The sequence below is a fragment of the Podarcis pityusensis genome (assembly GCF_964106645.2).
Source record: "Podarcis pityusensis genome assembly, chromosome: 12".
Lineage (NCBI taxonomy): Eukaryota > Metazoa > Chordata > Lepidosauria > Squamata > Lacertidae > Podarcis > Podarcis pityusensis.
In genome coordinates, this window is record NC_138037.1 from 11943056 (window position 1) to 11959058 (window position 16003).

The 16003-nt window shown below is 43.6% G+C and overlaps 1 protein-coding gene across 5 annotated transcripts in view; it reads left to right on the forward strand.

Moving 5' to 3' along the window:
* DPP6 (dipeptidyl peptidase like 6) overlaps nucleotides 1-16003 on the forward strand; it is a 483312-nt gene that overhangs the window by 211885 nt on the left and 255424 nt on the right. The window lies entirely within an intron of this gene.

The window sequence follows — 16003 nt, forward strand, 5'->3', positions numbered from 1 at the left end:
AATGGCAAAAAAACAACAACCCAGTGTTTAGTGCTTTAGGTGTTATCTGTGTCCATATTGTTATCTACCACAGAGAATCCTTTATAGAGTTTGAAAGAGAAGCACATTATTCAGTGTGTTGTTGTACAATTTTGCGTGTGCTTTTTTAAAAAATCAACTACAAAATGATTTTATTAATTAAAAAAAGCAACAGTCAACTAAAAATCCTACAGGCAATCTCATTCTCCTTGCCAGATGCTGTATATTTAATTATTAAGGGAAAGGCTGCTAAAAAAAGATAAACCTTATGTGTAGTTGCATTTCTCTTCTTATCTCGTGGGCTGAAATATAACTAATGGAAGGAAAACTCCTAAGGTCTGGAGTATTGTAGAAAGGTAGTTACTCTTGAAGTATCAAGTGCCCTAGGAAGACACTCTTTCCCAAGGTAGGCTTATATTCTTCTTCACTGCATTCAGATGTTTATTAGACTAATATGATGAGCATTTTAATCCTAGCAAGCTCTTTTTTATGGCTTCCACATTGGAACCTATAAAGCTTTATCATACTGAGTCAACTTACGGGTCCATCTGGGTCCGCACTGTCAACCATGACTAGGAGTGGATCTCAAAGGTTCTGGAGTCCTCACAACCCTACTTGGTAGATACCAGAGAATGAACGGGAACCTTTTGTATGCAAACCACCACTAGACTACAATGAATGAAGCATGCCGGCCATTTTTGTGACAGAAGAACCTTTTATATGATGCAAGCAACAAGTGAAATGGCTGGGTCTCTGTCCCTTTACGGTGATTTCTTTCTCTTTCTTTTTCAACCCAGAACTGGGAAGTTTTTAAGCTGATACTCCATGCAGTATCGCTAGAAATTATCGCCAAAATACTGGAGCAAAGCCATTGCTGTATATGTTCCGACACCAATGAGCAATTGGTTCCCAAAGAGCTATCTACTCCAAACTCCTAGCTTAAATGAAGATGACTCACAGCATGAGAGAAGCAACTTAAAGGATGCTAATGGGTTGGACCAGATGCAGTTGTTCGAAATATGAAGGGTATTTTAATATATATATCTATCTTAGCTTAAATAGAGTGGAATTCAGCTGATAACTTTTCAGACCCCACCCCTCCACCTCACCATGCATTGTTCAGCCTGACATTTAAATTTGCAGTGTGACAATGTAGAATGTGTGTTGTTGCATGTGTGGGACCCCAGTTTTTATATAGAAGGGCTCCAAGATGGCTTAATACTATATGCTGACATTATTTGGCAAGATGTGGTACTGGAAAGTGGAATGTGCTCCTATTATAGCCTTGCATTCCTGGAAAAATGAGGGTGTTGAGTATTCTGGGGTGTCATCAGTGGCATGAATGCAGCTATTTTATTTGACTTCATAGCTAATTGCAGTTTAAAAATATGAAAGCAAGTGTTCCCATTTTGTTGTACGAATTAGAAAGATTGCTTGGCTTTGATTTGTTTTTTTGTTATAAAAAGAAGTCTGTTATGGCTTCTGCAAACATTGTTTTAATAATGCCAGATCTTAGTTGTTTAAAACAAAATGTAGTTTACACAGAAATGAAGACATATCCATTTCCCATAAGTAGATACTATATCATATCAAGTGACAAAAGATAATTACTGCTTGCCAAAGAATCTCTCCTAAATAGGCTAAGGGAGCAATTAGGTTCTCAGGTTTTCTTGAACAGAGTAAAAATGTTTTATTTCTGTCTAGCTTTCTTAAGGTGTTCTGCAGTTGAATGCTTTGCCTTTTCAGCACTGAATGCAAAAAATTCCTTTGTAAAAAGCAAATGCTGAATAGTTGAGAGTGCTATATTTCATGCTTTTTCCTGCATGATTTTCTAAAGAGGTTATATTCTGTTCATTGCCCTTATTATATGCCATGCTTAAGTTAAATAGGTTAACTTCTGAAAGATGGGGAAAAGTTTGGGGATACATATTTCACTTTTTCTCCCTTAAAGGGAAAGAAGTTGAACCGAAAATGATTTTAAGAGCTGGTATTAGAATAAAATATATTGTCATCACCATGGAATGTAGTAGAGGAGCAATTGGGCATAATCTGCTGTAGAAGCTTCAATGTCTGTACCATACAGCTTCTTCAACCACTTAAACTCTGAGACTTAACTTGCTTGGGAATTATAACTGCAAGGCACAGACCTTTTCCAAGTAAAGTATTTTCAAATTCGTTTATTTTAAAACTGATTTACCATAATAAGGCGCTCAAGGTAGCTTAGAGCAAGTAAGCCAAAACTAATCTATTGTTTCATGTTATCTCCCCTGTGCAATTGTTAGTCCAGGGCAGCTCTTAAAGTAAATTTCCTTTGGAAAAGAAAGCATTGAAGATTTATTGTCCCTTTGGTGATATCTGCTGATTTGCAAATGTACAAGCTGTGTGGCTAATATGGGGTTGCAAGCATAATGACACAGGCAGACAGTGTTAATCCCAGCATAAGATTTCTGTCCTTAAAATCCAAACAATCTCTTTGCTATATCCCTCCAAAAAGCTGCTGTTTTGTTCTCTGCAGATGTTCTAAGTGTTCAGACTACTTGAACTTGATTCTGCACCTTATAGGTGGGGTATGTTCTGATGTTACAACAAATAACTGGAACTACCTAATGAGGTCCACTGTCCATCAGTAGCCAGGAATTAGAGCAAGTGGCAGCCTTGTAAAGCGCATTCAGATTTTGGGGTTGCCACTTCAGCCTGCAGCTCTTCTCAGATACCTTCCTTGATCTAACTAAGCAGATATGTGAATGCATCACCTGCTCCAATCAGAGGCCATAGGCGTAAAACAGATACACCCTGAGAAGTTTCATTGTTTGAGAATTGGTGCCATACATTCATTTTTTTCCAGTGGGGTGTGAATTATAATATTAAAATGTGCATCTCTACCCTCTTTCTGGCTCGGATAGTTGCCGTCTTAAAGTGCAAGCTAGCTCAGAATTGGGAGATCAACCTTAAAAAAATATACAGATTCCATGTGTTTGCTGAGTAGAGGATGAAGGAGCGATGTGGATGAGGAAGAAAGGAAAGGGGTTCCCCAGTGCAGCCATTACCTCCTTCTTGCCTCTACAATGTGACTATCAGTAGCAAAGGCAAACTGTGTGAGTACAAGTCCTGCAAAATCAGGATGGCAGACTAGATGTTCTTTGGAAAGAGAGAGAAGTGTGTACTGGTGCTCTTTCTTCAAGGCAGGGAGCCCACTGATTTCTCTTACCCAATGGCCCATAGCAAACATACTGAAACTTACTTTCTAAATGATTAGCAAAATGCATTACAGTCATACCTTGGGTTACAGACGCTTCAGGTTGTGTATTTTCAGGTTACGGACCCGCCAAACCTGGAAGTACCAGAATGGGTTACTTCCGGGTTTCGGCAGTTGCGCATGCGCAGAAGTGCTAAATCGCACTTTGCACATGCGCAGAAGCACCGAATCGCAACCCACGCATGCGCAGACGCGGCGCTGTGGGTTGCGAATGCTGCGGCTTGAGAATGTGCCTCCCGCACAGATCACGTTCACAACCTGAGCATCCACTTTATATGACATCATTTGAACCTGTTAAACTCATAGGTAGTAAGTTTCTGATTACCAGGTGCTGGGGACAAAGAGGGGGAAACTGTTGCCTCCATGTACTTCTGTTGAACATATAGCCCATTCAACCTCTGCTTCATGCCTCCTTGGACTTAGCTAAGGGAGGGAAGCAGCTGCTTTGAATGGTGTTCTCTGTCTCCCTCTCCACCCTCCTCTTATGTCACTTGATTCAGCCAGGGCTTCTGCTAGCAAGCTTGTTATTTTTCTCTCTTATCACAGACTTTGGCTCTCAAGTGCAACAGCATGAGCCCTGGGATGAACCAAATGGTAGGCTGAAGAGGTATATGCAGGAGGAAAAATACCATCCTAGATTCTCAGCAGCCAAATCTGGGCACCAGAAATAGACCTTCAGTTCCTTTATTATCAATAGGGGTTTATGGGGTTGTTGGTTTTTTTTAAAAGGACAGGCAGCATATTTTCTCCCCAGGCAAACATACTGAAACTTAATGCGCAAAACTACTAGTTAACCCATTTTCATTTCTAGACTCTATTTCTGCTACTTCTGTCTGCAATGTGTTGCCTTCTGCTCTTGCTTCCTATTACGTTTCCTGGCTCATCCAGACCACTTGCATGCTGCTGCATCCGACAACCACAGGAATAGCAACCTTTTGAGATGCAACCACTGCCTGCTCTCCTCCTTTGTTCCCTGGGCTTCTCGCCACCTGCAACTTCACTGTCCTAGCCTGATATACTTGGGGCCAAAGTCATTGGGAAGGTGGCATTTGTTGACGTGCCTGCCCTGTTCCTGTGCAAAAGCACCCCTGGTCTGAGTTTAACATGAAAAGGCACATTCTGGTATGGGATGGAAAATGCTCCCCTTCCTTATCCATGGTCCAGATTCCTCTGTACCATCATCCCTGCCTTTGCCTGGTTCCAAAACTAGAAATGGGCCAAGCTTGAGGGAAGGTGCCTGATATGATGGGCCATGAGCTGGTGAAGCAGAGGGGAATGTCAGTTCCTCTTGCTTGTGCACTCCCTTTGATGTTAAAAATTATAGTCTGTGCTTGACTGGCCTGGCACAGACATATTAAAATTGGCCGGGTTGGTGAGACCACAGTTGTGTACATACCATACATTTAAAGCACATGACTCTCCCTCCCCCAAGAATCCTGGGAATCATAGTTTACCCACACAGAACTACAGTTCCCTGCACCCTTTGAAAACTATAGTTCCCAGGATTCTGTACTGTGCTTTAAGTGTGCATTAAATATATGGTGTGTATACAGCCTCTTTATACTTTGGAAAAGGTGATAGTTTGATTGTTGGCTTGGGACTACTAGGCTCCTCATACTACACTGCATTGATTCATTGACACTCCCCCCCCCCATCTATTCTATTATCCCCTGAGAATGATAGGCACCTTGCTGTCCCAATCAGTCGTTTTCCAGTTATTTCAGCCACTGTCACATGTTGCATCAAAAACCTGAGGCTAACGTTATGTATTATTCAGTATAATAATATTTATTTATTTATTTTACAACATCTTAAATAATATTTTTTTGAAGTGATTGAGGTTTGTTTCAAAGACTTTCAGCTGTTTCTTCTGCAGTCCAGCTTGTGGTTACTCGTGAATTCTTTATGACTTCAAGTTTTATTTCACTGGCAGCTTGTCCCTAATAAACATATTTGAGGTTTTGTTTGAATTTGAGTTGTCTTTGCTGGTTACTGTACACTTCACAATATATCTTATATAATGGGGATCTTCGGCATGTTGTAAGGAGCTTTAGAAATCTGCCTGGTGATTCTGTAGCAAGGGTGGGGTGTGTGGGTGAGGAATCCCACAATTGTTTGGCAGTTTTGGCCAAAGTGTCTACACTAGCATAAATCCACAATTTGATTTTAGATGTAGATATACACAGCCAGCTCACCCATCCGATTCACTATGCCTTTTTGGCATAAGATGTGCCCCACTGTCCACTGTTGCGAACACTGTTATTAGCATATACACAGCAAGCCAGGTTCACATGGCCTTTCTGTACTTCTTTCCCAATCTGTGAAACACAGAGAGATTGGATATATGGCATTGTGTCTTTTCTTTAATTGAAACCGCTCCTTCCTGCTTTACCTATTCTATTATCCCCTGACTCCTGAGAATGATAGGCACCCCCCCCCCCCCAGGTTTAATGAGATAACCATCCCAGGGTAATGTGCAGATGGGTCTTACTTCAGGATGGTCTCATTATATAGTTTAGTCACTAGGTGGCAGAAGACTTAGTTGTATCAGGGTGGAGCTTCCTGGTGCTCTTCTTTTTCTGGTCGGAGGAAACAGTAAAATTCTTGTCCATCTTCTGGACTGCTGTACAGTGGTACCTCGGTTTACAAACTTAATCCATTCCGGAAGTCTGTTCTTAAACCAAAACCGTTCTTAAACCGAGGTGCACTTCCCCTAATGAGGCCTCCCGCTGCCGGTGCCCTTCCACCGTTCAGATTCCATTCTTAGACCAAGGTAAAGTTCACAAACTGGGACACTATTTCCGGTTTTGCGGAGTTCGTAAACCGAATCATTCATAAACAGGACTGTTCTTAAACCGAGGTACCTCTGTATTCTCTGAGCTTTCCTAAACAGCCATTGCTATCTTAGGCCATTTATGTTTTATGTTGTCTTTCAGGAGATAATGCAATGCAAAGCACAAAGTGCTTCAACTGATCTGGATCCACCATAAAATCCTCATTGCATGGTGGTGGACTCCCCAAAGTGGTACCTCGGGTTACATACACTTCAGACTACATACGCTTCAGGTTACAGACTCCGCTAACCCATTGCATGGTGGTGGACTCCCCAAAGTGGTACCTCGGGTTACATATGCTTCAGATTACAGATGCTTCAGGTTACAGACTCCGCTATCCCAGAAATAGTACTTTGGGTTAAGAACTTTGCTTCAGGATGAGAATAGAAATTGTGCTCTGGCGGCGCGGCAGCAGCAGGAGGCCCCATTAGCTAAAGTGGTGCTTCAGGTTAAGAACAGTTTCAGGTTAAGAACAGACCTCCGGAACGAATTAAGTACTTAACCCGAGGTACCACTGTACTTTGCTTTTTCTTATTATACTGAATAATACATTATTGGCTGAAGAGAACCCAGAAAATGGTATCTCTGGTCTTCTGGGAGAACATTAATGAACAGGAGGCAAGTTTGCAAGATTACTTAGATCTCGGTCCACACTGCAAGAAGGTCTTTTGGTTTATTAAACTTCGACTAGCACCTTTCAACAACATCCTAAGAACATAAGATGAGCCTGCTGGATCAGGCCAGGGGCCCACCTTGTCCATCAACCTGTTCCCACAGTAGCCAATCATCTGCTGATAGGAAGACTGCAAGCAGGGATGGAGCACAAGAGCACTTTCCACTCAGAAGCGTTAGTGCTCCAACCATGGAGGCAGAGCATAGCCATCATGGTTACTAGGCATTGATAGCCTTAACCTCCATGAGTTTGTCCATTCCTGTTTTAAAGCCATCCAAGTTGGTGGCCATTCTGACTCCTATGGGAGCAAGATCCACAGTTTAACTATGCACTGTGCAAAAGAGTACTTTTTGAGTCCTGAATCATAAACATCATAAACAGGTGGCCCTAGGTTGCTGCCGCCGTCACCGTTCATAGCCTGTGACTTATGCTACTACTTATTATGCTTCTGTGTTATATTTCCATTATAAACTAGTGGGGTCCGTCAGCTCTTGACAGATGGCAACCTGCAAAGGCTGATGCGGTGTGGCAGAGCCATAGAGCTGCCACCCCAATGCTGGCATAACTGCAGATTAACCTGGGTGGGAAAGATTGTGGTTGGGTGAGGCTACACAGAGCAGAACCAATCCTCCTCTTCTGCTGGTGCGGCCCCAAGCCTGCCACTTCTCTGCTGCACCCCACCACTTCTGGGTAAGCTACAGTAAATACTGGTATTCAGCGGGCAACTTCACAGCTCCACCACAACACATTGGCCACTACTGATGGAAGCATTCCCGACATCCAAAAGAAGATCAGAATCTGCATATCACCTTCAGTATTATATATATGCGATTTCCTTGGGTTTTGTCTGGGAGCACCCAGTCTTTCTAGGCTGCATCCACAACATACATTTAATGCACATTGCTCCCCCCAAAGAATCCTGGGAGCTGCAGATTTCCCTTCACAGAGCTACAGTTCCCAGCTCCCTTAAGAAACTAAGGTACCAGGGATTCTCTGGGGCAAGCCATGTGCCTGGCTTTAAATGTATGTTGTGGGTGTGACCTAATCTGTCCTGTATCTTTCAAGGGATGCTGATGCAGGGCTAATAGAGGAAGAAGTGGATGGAAGACATCTCTGTCGTAATGCATTGTTTGTTGTCCTAAATGCTTGAGTCTTTGGAAAATTAGTCATAACCAGGTTCCTTGGGGTATTCCCAATCGTTCTCTACCAGATCCTACCTGAGCTGCTCCCATAATCACTCCAATGTGAGAGGGGTGGGCGGGGGCTTCTTTCCTCCTCTGCTCGCTATTTTCACGTAAAGACTCTGCACCTTCACTGTGCTCTGTAAATGAACAGTGGAAACAAGTGGAGAAAATATATGTAGCCAGTTTGCCATGTCTGGTTTGTCCTGATTTTCAGTGCAAGTCAGATGGTGCTTGTGGGCTACTTCAACATGAGATGTGGGCACAGTAAACTACTAAAATGGATAAGCTTATTTTGAAGGAGAGATATATTTTAAACAAACAATCCAAGTTGTTTCCATGGAGGAAGGACCTGTTTACCCTGAAACAAGGTAGTTTTGGATCGTGCAAGTGTGTTAAAGGGGCAGTCATGCTCTAGTTGTATGAACTCTGGAGGAAGAACAGTCTCGAGAGACATGAACTCTCTGTGGGCTACAAAAACCTCCCTGAAGAGTGTGGAGCCCTTTGAAGTAGAAACTTAAATAGTAAGAGGAAGTCTTTGAAGTGTGAACTCCACTTTAGATGTTCGAAGTATGGAAAAGGATAAGCATTAGTATCGTGGAGGTTTGTGCATAATTCCCTGCTTGTTCATGGTTCTGTAGGCCGTTTCTTTTTGAGGGTGGGTAACGTTCAGTTCAGATCTTGTTATATTGCAGCTTGCCTTCTCCTGAACCTTTTTCAGCCTAAGGTTCAGATCAAGAACTGGTTTTCCCCTCTGTGGGCCATCCTTGATAGGTGGGTGGGGTTGTCCATCTGCCAGTCACCTGATGTTGTCAGGATCCGCAGGCCAGAAAGTCCCATTTGTGTCCTAAATTCTTTACCAGAATTGACAAAGAACCACCTTCCTTGGTGGTAAAGGGAAGGATAGTTCTGGAGAGCCAAGGAAGAACTGTCCTTGTGCTCATAGGTAGCAACAGAATGGGGAGTAATATACACTCCAGGCTCAATCTGCTAACACAGAAGAGAATAGTTCCGTAGACGCCATTACTTCTTTGATAACGTGCATAAGTTCTTTGCTTCATATACTGTTTAATGAAACTAATGCATGCATTTTGTTTTAAACAGTGTTTAAGGGAGTTTGATACAGGAGTTACTGCAGGGGCAAACTTAATTCTTACATGAAATTTCTCTCTCTTTCTTCCTTGATTTCTTGCTCTTGAGGTTAAGCCAAGACTAAAAAGAAGAATTTTCGCTAAAACTACGTAAAAGTCAAAAACAACACAATATTACAATATAACAGTGATAGTTTACTACCATTTAGACATAAAATCTGTAATTAAAAAATGAGACTTCAAAATACAATTTCTGAGCTCTCCTTGCAGTATAATATTCTTATTGCAAGACAGTGAGTAATAACTATAATCACCAATGTACATGGTGAATAGCAATTTCAAATATGCTTCAACTTTGTGGTCATCTTCAGTGGCATATAATTTACAGTTAGTGGTTAGTAGTTGCTCCATAATCCAATAATCAGAATCAGGCTTCCATAAATCAGGAGTCCTTTTCGTATAGATCTTTGAACAACCTTAATAACTGCCAACCTTCCACTCCTCAGACTCTCTGAATCTGTACAAGAAAACCTGATCTAATTACAGTTTGTGATGGTCAGATAAAAGTAAAAATGGCCCATCAAAATGCAAAGGAATTAAAATCCCTGTTGTCAAATCTTTCAGTAAAACTTTTTTAAAAATCAAGTCTGGGGAGTGGAAAATAGTTCATAATAAGTTTGTTTAAAACATTTAAAATGTTGTTTTAGTTCAAAAGTTATGACACTTGTGCAACAACTGCAAAACCATGGTGTGGTTCCAGCAGTTCTTGTGCACTGTCCTGTCACCTGGTTGATTGTTACATCAATTTATAGAGCCAGTCCATAAGAAAACTGCAGTTTGATAAGCTGTGTGGTGGACATCTTATTCCCTTAGCAGCAGAAGCAAACAAATGATTGCAGGAAGGTATACCTCAGTTCTGTTTTAAAAACAAGTTGTGAATTCTAGTAGGTTATGCTCAGCTTTTAAGTTTAGATCTGATTGATGACAAACACTAGAACACAAAGGGAACTGCCTTATACCAAGTAAGACTTCCATGCCAATAATAATAATAATAATAATAATAATAATAATAATAATAATTTATTATTTATACCCCACCCACCTGTTTGGGTTTCCCCAGCCACTTTGGGCGGCTTCCAATAGAATATTAAAATACAATAGTCTATTAAACATTAAAAGCTTCCCTAAACAGGGCTGCCTTCAGATATCTTCTAAAAGTCTGGTAGTTGTTCTTCCCTTTGACATCTGATGGGAGGGCATTCCACAGGGCGGGTGCCACTACCAAGAAGGCCCTCTGCCTGGTTCCCTGTAACTTGGCTTTTCGCAGCGAGGGAACCGCCGGAAGGCCCTTGGCGCTGGACCTCAGTGTCCGGGCAGAAGGATGGGGGTGGAGATGCTCCTTCAGGTATACTGGACCAAGGCCGTTTAGGGCTTTAAAGGTCAGCACCAAGACTTTGAATTGTGCTCGGAAACGTACTGGGAGCCAATGTAGGCCTTTCAGGACCGGTGTTATGTAGTCTCGGCGGCCACTCCCAGTCACCAGTCTAGCTGCCGCATTCTGGATTAGTTGTAGTTTCTGGGTCACCTTCAAAGGTAGCCCCACGTAGAGCGCGTTGCAGTAGTCCAAGCAAGAGATAACTAGAGCATGCACCACTCTGGTGAGACAGTCTGCAGGCAGGTAGGGTCTCAGCCTGTGGACCAGATGGAGCTGATAAACAGCTGCCCTGGACACAGAATTGACCTGTGCCTCCATGGACAGCTGTGAGTCCAAAATGACTCCCAGGCTGCACACCTGGTCCTTCAGGGGCACAGTTACCCCATTCAGGGAGTCCTCCACACCTGCCTGCCTCCTGTCCCTCCATAACAGAACACTGGGTGTCTATGCTAATCTGGAATGGAAGGGGGAGGTTTAGAGAGAGAGAAATATGATGGCCCTTTGCTAGAGCCCGTGTCAAATTGAAACTATTTATTTTCAGTCATTAAAGCTCTGTTTAAAGGCTAAGTAGAGAAGAAGCCAAATACCTGTTTAGATAATGGAAGTGCTCAGAGTACTGTTTGCTGTAGGTGGGTTATGGATATATGCCAGAGAAGAGGGTCCCAATGGGGCTCTGTACTAGAAAGAGCTTTCCTGGCAGAGAGAATGTGAATAGCAAGAAGATAAATGATAAGAGACAGAAGCATGGAAGAAGTCTGAGAGTGAGAGAAAGAAAGAAAGAAAGAAAGAAAGAAAGAAAGAAAGAAAGAAAGAGTCTTAATGGACAGAATATTCTGTTACAGAATACAGTAGTTCTTCTCACTGAGCTAGCTAGATAAGCTGCCGGCCATTGCAATTTGTGTACAAAGCACAAACATACAAACACAACTAAGCAGATAAAAAACAGCCAAATTAAATTTTATACACCAGAACCAAAAATTGGAATGGGTCAGAGGAAATTAGCATGGCCCCTGTGTGAGGGTTGTCATGGAGCATGCCGCACCTGGAGGCATTTGTTAAATTGTCTATTATTCACTGAGGCAGTTTACATGCGGCACTTCAAAGCACTACAAAATGCAAACACCAGCCGGCCTCCATGAAGCACAAGGCTGGGACAACTGAATAAACAAGCTACATAATTAAAAACTGAACAGGCCGGCAGTGTCCTCTTCCCTGAAGGATTAGGGAGGATAAGATTCTGACGTACTCTCACAAAAGGTTGTTGGCCAAGGTACTGAATACCTGTTTTGGAACATGAGTCACAATTCCATCGTGCAAAAGGAGAATTATTACATGGATAGGCTGGCCTGTGTGTAGCTCTCCTTTCTGACGGATATGATGGAAAGATGCTGGCAACGATCAGTAAATCTTGATTTGAAGGGCAGGTAGGATGAAAGCTTTCTGACATTCAACAGAAGCATCAGTGTTGCTGAGGCGTCTGCAGTGGAAAACCTGGACATTGATTGTTTTTGCAATGCCCTAGTAGATAGCTGGGTTCTTTCTTGTGTGCTTCCCCCCCCCCCCTTTCAATGAAAGGCAACAGCCTGGTGGACATATTTAATCATTAAAGATTCATGGTGTTTTTGCTCAGTGTTATCTGCCAGTGCCTGATTTGAATTGATACATCTCTTCAACGGGAAGGTTTTGTGAGAAGAAACCTTTTAATTAAAAAGAGAAGGGATATGAAATTAGACAGCATATGTATAAAATCATTCTGTAGCATCAACAGCTGCTCTTTTTCATTAAAACACGTGCACATGGTTTCCTTATCAAAAAGGCTATTCGCTTCCAAGCCAAACTTGATAAACAAAACAGGTTGAGTAACGTGAATTACGGAACACTGATTTATCTTATTTAATTAGGAATTCTTTCATGCACAGAAATGGGTGTTGAGAGCCTTGGTATAGGGGAAGGGGAAGAAGCCCCTACACACACACACACACACACACACACACACACACACACACAGAATCTCAATACAAATGGGATTTGGATGGCTCTGACGGTGAATCAGAGAATGTGTCCAGTTTACTATTCCGTTACTAAGAGCTTACCACTACACCACTGGTTTAGAGGTTGCTTTGGGGTAATAGCCTTGACGCTTCGCTCTCCGCTGTCTATAAGGAAAAAGTATTGTAACCCATCTTGTTCACTTGTTGATCTGGGTTCAGTTTAAGGAAGGGAATTTGCTTGAAAATAGGTTACTGTACATTGCAATTTATGCCTACTGCTAATTTTTCACTTGGCGGCTTCTTCTTCTTCTGTGTTACTTATATCCACCTGTTGACTGGGTTGCACTCTGGGCTGGAGGAAGCTGCTCAGGCACCTGGGGCGGTGTGCCCAGGGGTGGGGGGTGAGCTGTCCATAGGGGCAGGGCACACCACGAGCTTCCAGACCTCCAGAGTCTGCCTGCCTCCTCCCACTCAGCCACCCTACAGCTGGGAGAGAGGCAGTGGGTGGACCGTTTGGGCAGCACGGAGCCTGCGCGCGCCCAAGCCACTGCGTCTCTCCCCACCCGGCATTTTTTCACCCACCTCAGTGGTGACACCCAGGGCAGTCCGCATCCACTGCAGCCCCCTTCCTCCGCTCCTGCACACGCCTTGATTTCCAGAGGAATTGATGTCTGGGGGAAAGGTCGCGGCAAGTCAATTGAAAAATCACTCAACAGTTTTGGGGATCTTCCAAAAGCTCAACAACCTTCAGGGTGCCCTGGCTTTTAATTTTTGAAATATGGCAACCCTACTTCAGATGCCTTTGGAAAGTTGCGTGGTTGTTTATCTTTTTGACATCTGATGGGAGGGCATTCCACGGGGTCAATGGACAGGACTGGGTGCTGGGAGAGACCCAAACTATTTAATCAGATGTTTCCCTCTCTTTTAAGTCTATGGGAACATATTGGACAAAATTAGTTCACAATTTGTATTTTTTATATCTGTCGTGTAAGATTTAAATTAAGCACTTCAAGAGAGAGAAAGTGATTCCAGGGGCAAAGGTCATACCAGTTGCAGTCAAGTTGTATAACATAAAAAGCCTTCGAAGCCATCCACCTGATAATATGAGATCTTGTAGATGGCTAATTTTTGTAGGGGTTCAAAATCATGTAAGTGGGATCATTGGGTGGATGGATAGATAGGATTTGGAAATATTTGTGGTGAAAAGTATGTTGAATAGTGACTGCAGCTTGTTTTATGTATTTGCATCCCATGTTAACAAATGGGATGCATTTGAAGTTTTCTCTATATCTCTTGTATTTGTTTTATGATGCAATGATTTCTTTTAAAAACATAGAGATTGACACAGGAAGCTTCACTATGTTATATGATTTGAGTAATTTTTTAGCCCAGTGGGTTTTTTTGGAGAGTAGAGGGGTGTACCAGTTGGCCTTTTATGTTTATGACCTTCTGGGATCTGGTGTCACCAAATTCAGCATAATGTTTCTTTATTTGGAGCAAGATGTGATGACAATTAAGCATTCTTCCAATTAATTTCTGCGGTAGATCCAGCCATTCCCCGTTATTCTGTCAAGTTCTCTGCTTGGCATTTGATTGAAAGCAGTCTGGTATCGTTTAATTGATCCAAGATTTTATTTTTGCAATAATTAGCCAGCTACCGCTTTGAGGGAAGAATGTGTCTGAGAATAATGAGCATGTCCTGAATATGAAGTTCATAGTTACCAAACCTCACCTTCATTGATGACCCAAAACATTTTAGGGAAATAAGCAAAAACGTCAGCTGTGGGTTTTCCATTTTGTTCAATATATGCTTATGTAGACTTCTGAATAATAATAATAATAATAATAATAAATTTTATTTATATCCCGCCCTCCCCAGCCGAAGCCGGGCTCAGGGCGGCTAACAACACTAAAATAGTGCAGCAGTATAAAAACATCATAAGAATTAATTAAAATCAAAATTGATGGCAACCATAAACTAAAGTATTGTAAAGATTGCCAAAGGAGGGAGTCAGGCTGCGCCCTGACCAAAGGCCTGGTGGAACAGCTCTGTCTTGCAGGCCCTGCGGAAAGATGTCAAGTCCTGCAGGGCCCTTGTCTCTTGTGACAGAGCGTTCCACCAGGTTGGAGCCGCAGCCGAAAAAGCCCTGGCTCTGGTTGAGGCCAGCCTAACCTCTCTGTGGCCTGGGACCTTCAATATGTTTTTATTTGAGGACCGTAAGTTCCTCTGTGGGGCATACCAGGAGAGGTGGTCCCGTAGATACGAGGGTCCTAGGCCGTATAGGGCTTTGAAGGTTAAAACCAGCACCTTAAACCTGATCCTGTACTCCACCGGGAGCCAGTGCAGCTGGTATAGCACCGGATGAATGTGATCCCGCAGCGAAGACCCCGTAAGGAGTCTCGCTGCGGCATTCTGCACCCGCTGGAGTTTCTGGGTCAGTCTCAGGGGCAGCCCCACGTAGAGCGAGTTACAATAATCCAGTCTGGAGGTGACCGTCGCGTGGATCACAGTGGCTAGGTCAGGGCGAGAGAGGTAAGGAGCCAACTGCTTAGCTTGGCGGAGATGAAAAAATGCCGCCTTTGTTATAGCTGCAATCTGCGCCTCCATGGAGAGGGAGGTATCGAAGATTACACCCAAACTCTTAACGGACGGTGCTGGCACTAATTGCACCCCCGCAAGAGATGGGAGTTGCCCCCTCAATCCCATATCGTCCCGTCCCAGCCAGAGGACCTCTGTCTTCGAAGGATTTAACTTCAACCGGCTCCCACGTAACCATCCAGCCACAGCTTCCAAGCATCTGATCAGTGTATCTGGGGCCGAGTCAGGATGGCCATCCATCAACAGATAGAGTTGGGTGTCATCAGCATACTGATGGCAGCCCAGCCCAAAACTCCGGACAAGCTGGGCGAGGGGGCGCATAAAGATGTTAAAAAGCATCGGGGAGAGTATCGCACCCTGGGGCACTCCACACACCAAGGAGTGGCGGGATGACAGTTCCCCCCCAAGCGCCACCCTCTGTCCCCGACCAGAGAGAAACGAGCGCAGCCATTGAAGGACTGTGCCCTGGATCCCCACGTCGGCAAGGCGGTGGTCCAGGAGTTCGTGATCGACCATGTCGAAGGCTGCTGACAGGTCTAGAAGAATCAGCAGCCCCGACCCACCTCGATCCAGCTGCCTGCGGAGATCATCTGTTAGGGTGACCAGAGCCGTCTCGGTCCCATGACCAGCGCGGAAACCGGACTGGAATGGATCCAGAGCCGATGTTTCATCCAGAAACCTACCAAGCTGTTCAGCAACCGCTCTCTCAATCACCTTACCCAGGAATGGAAGATTCGAAACTGGGCGGTAATTGGATAGATCTAAGGGATCTAATGATGATTTCTTTAAGAGCGGACGCACCACTGCCTCCTTCAGTTCCCCTGGGAATGTCCCGGTGCCAAGGGACAAATTGATGATATCCCCCAGGGGGGGCCGCACCTCGTCTGGACACGCTCTAATCAGCCAAGACGGGCACGGGTCGAGA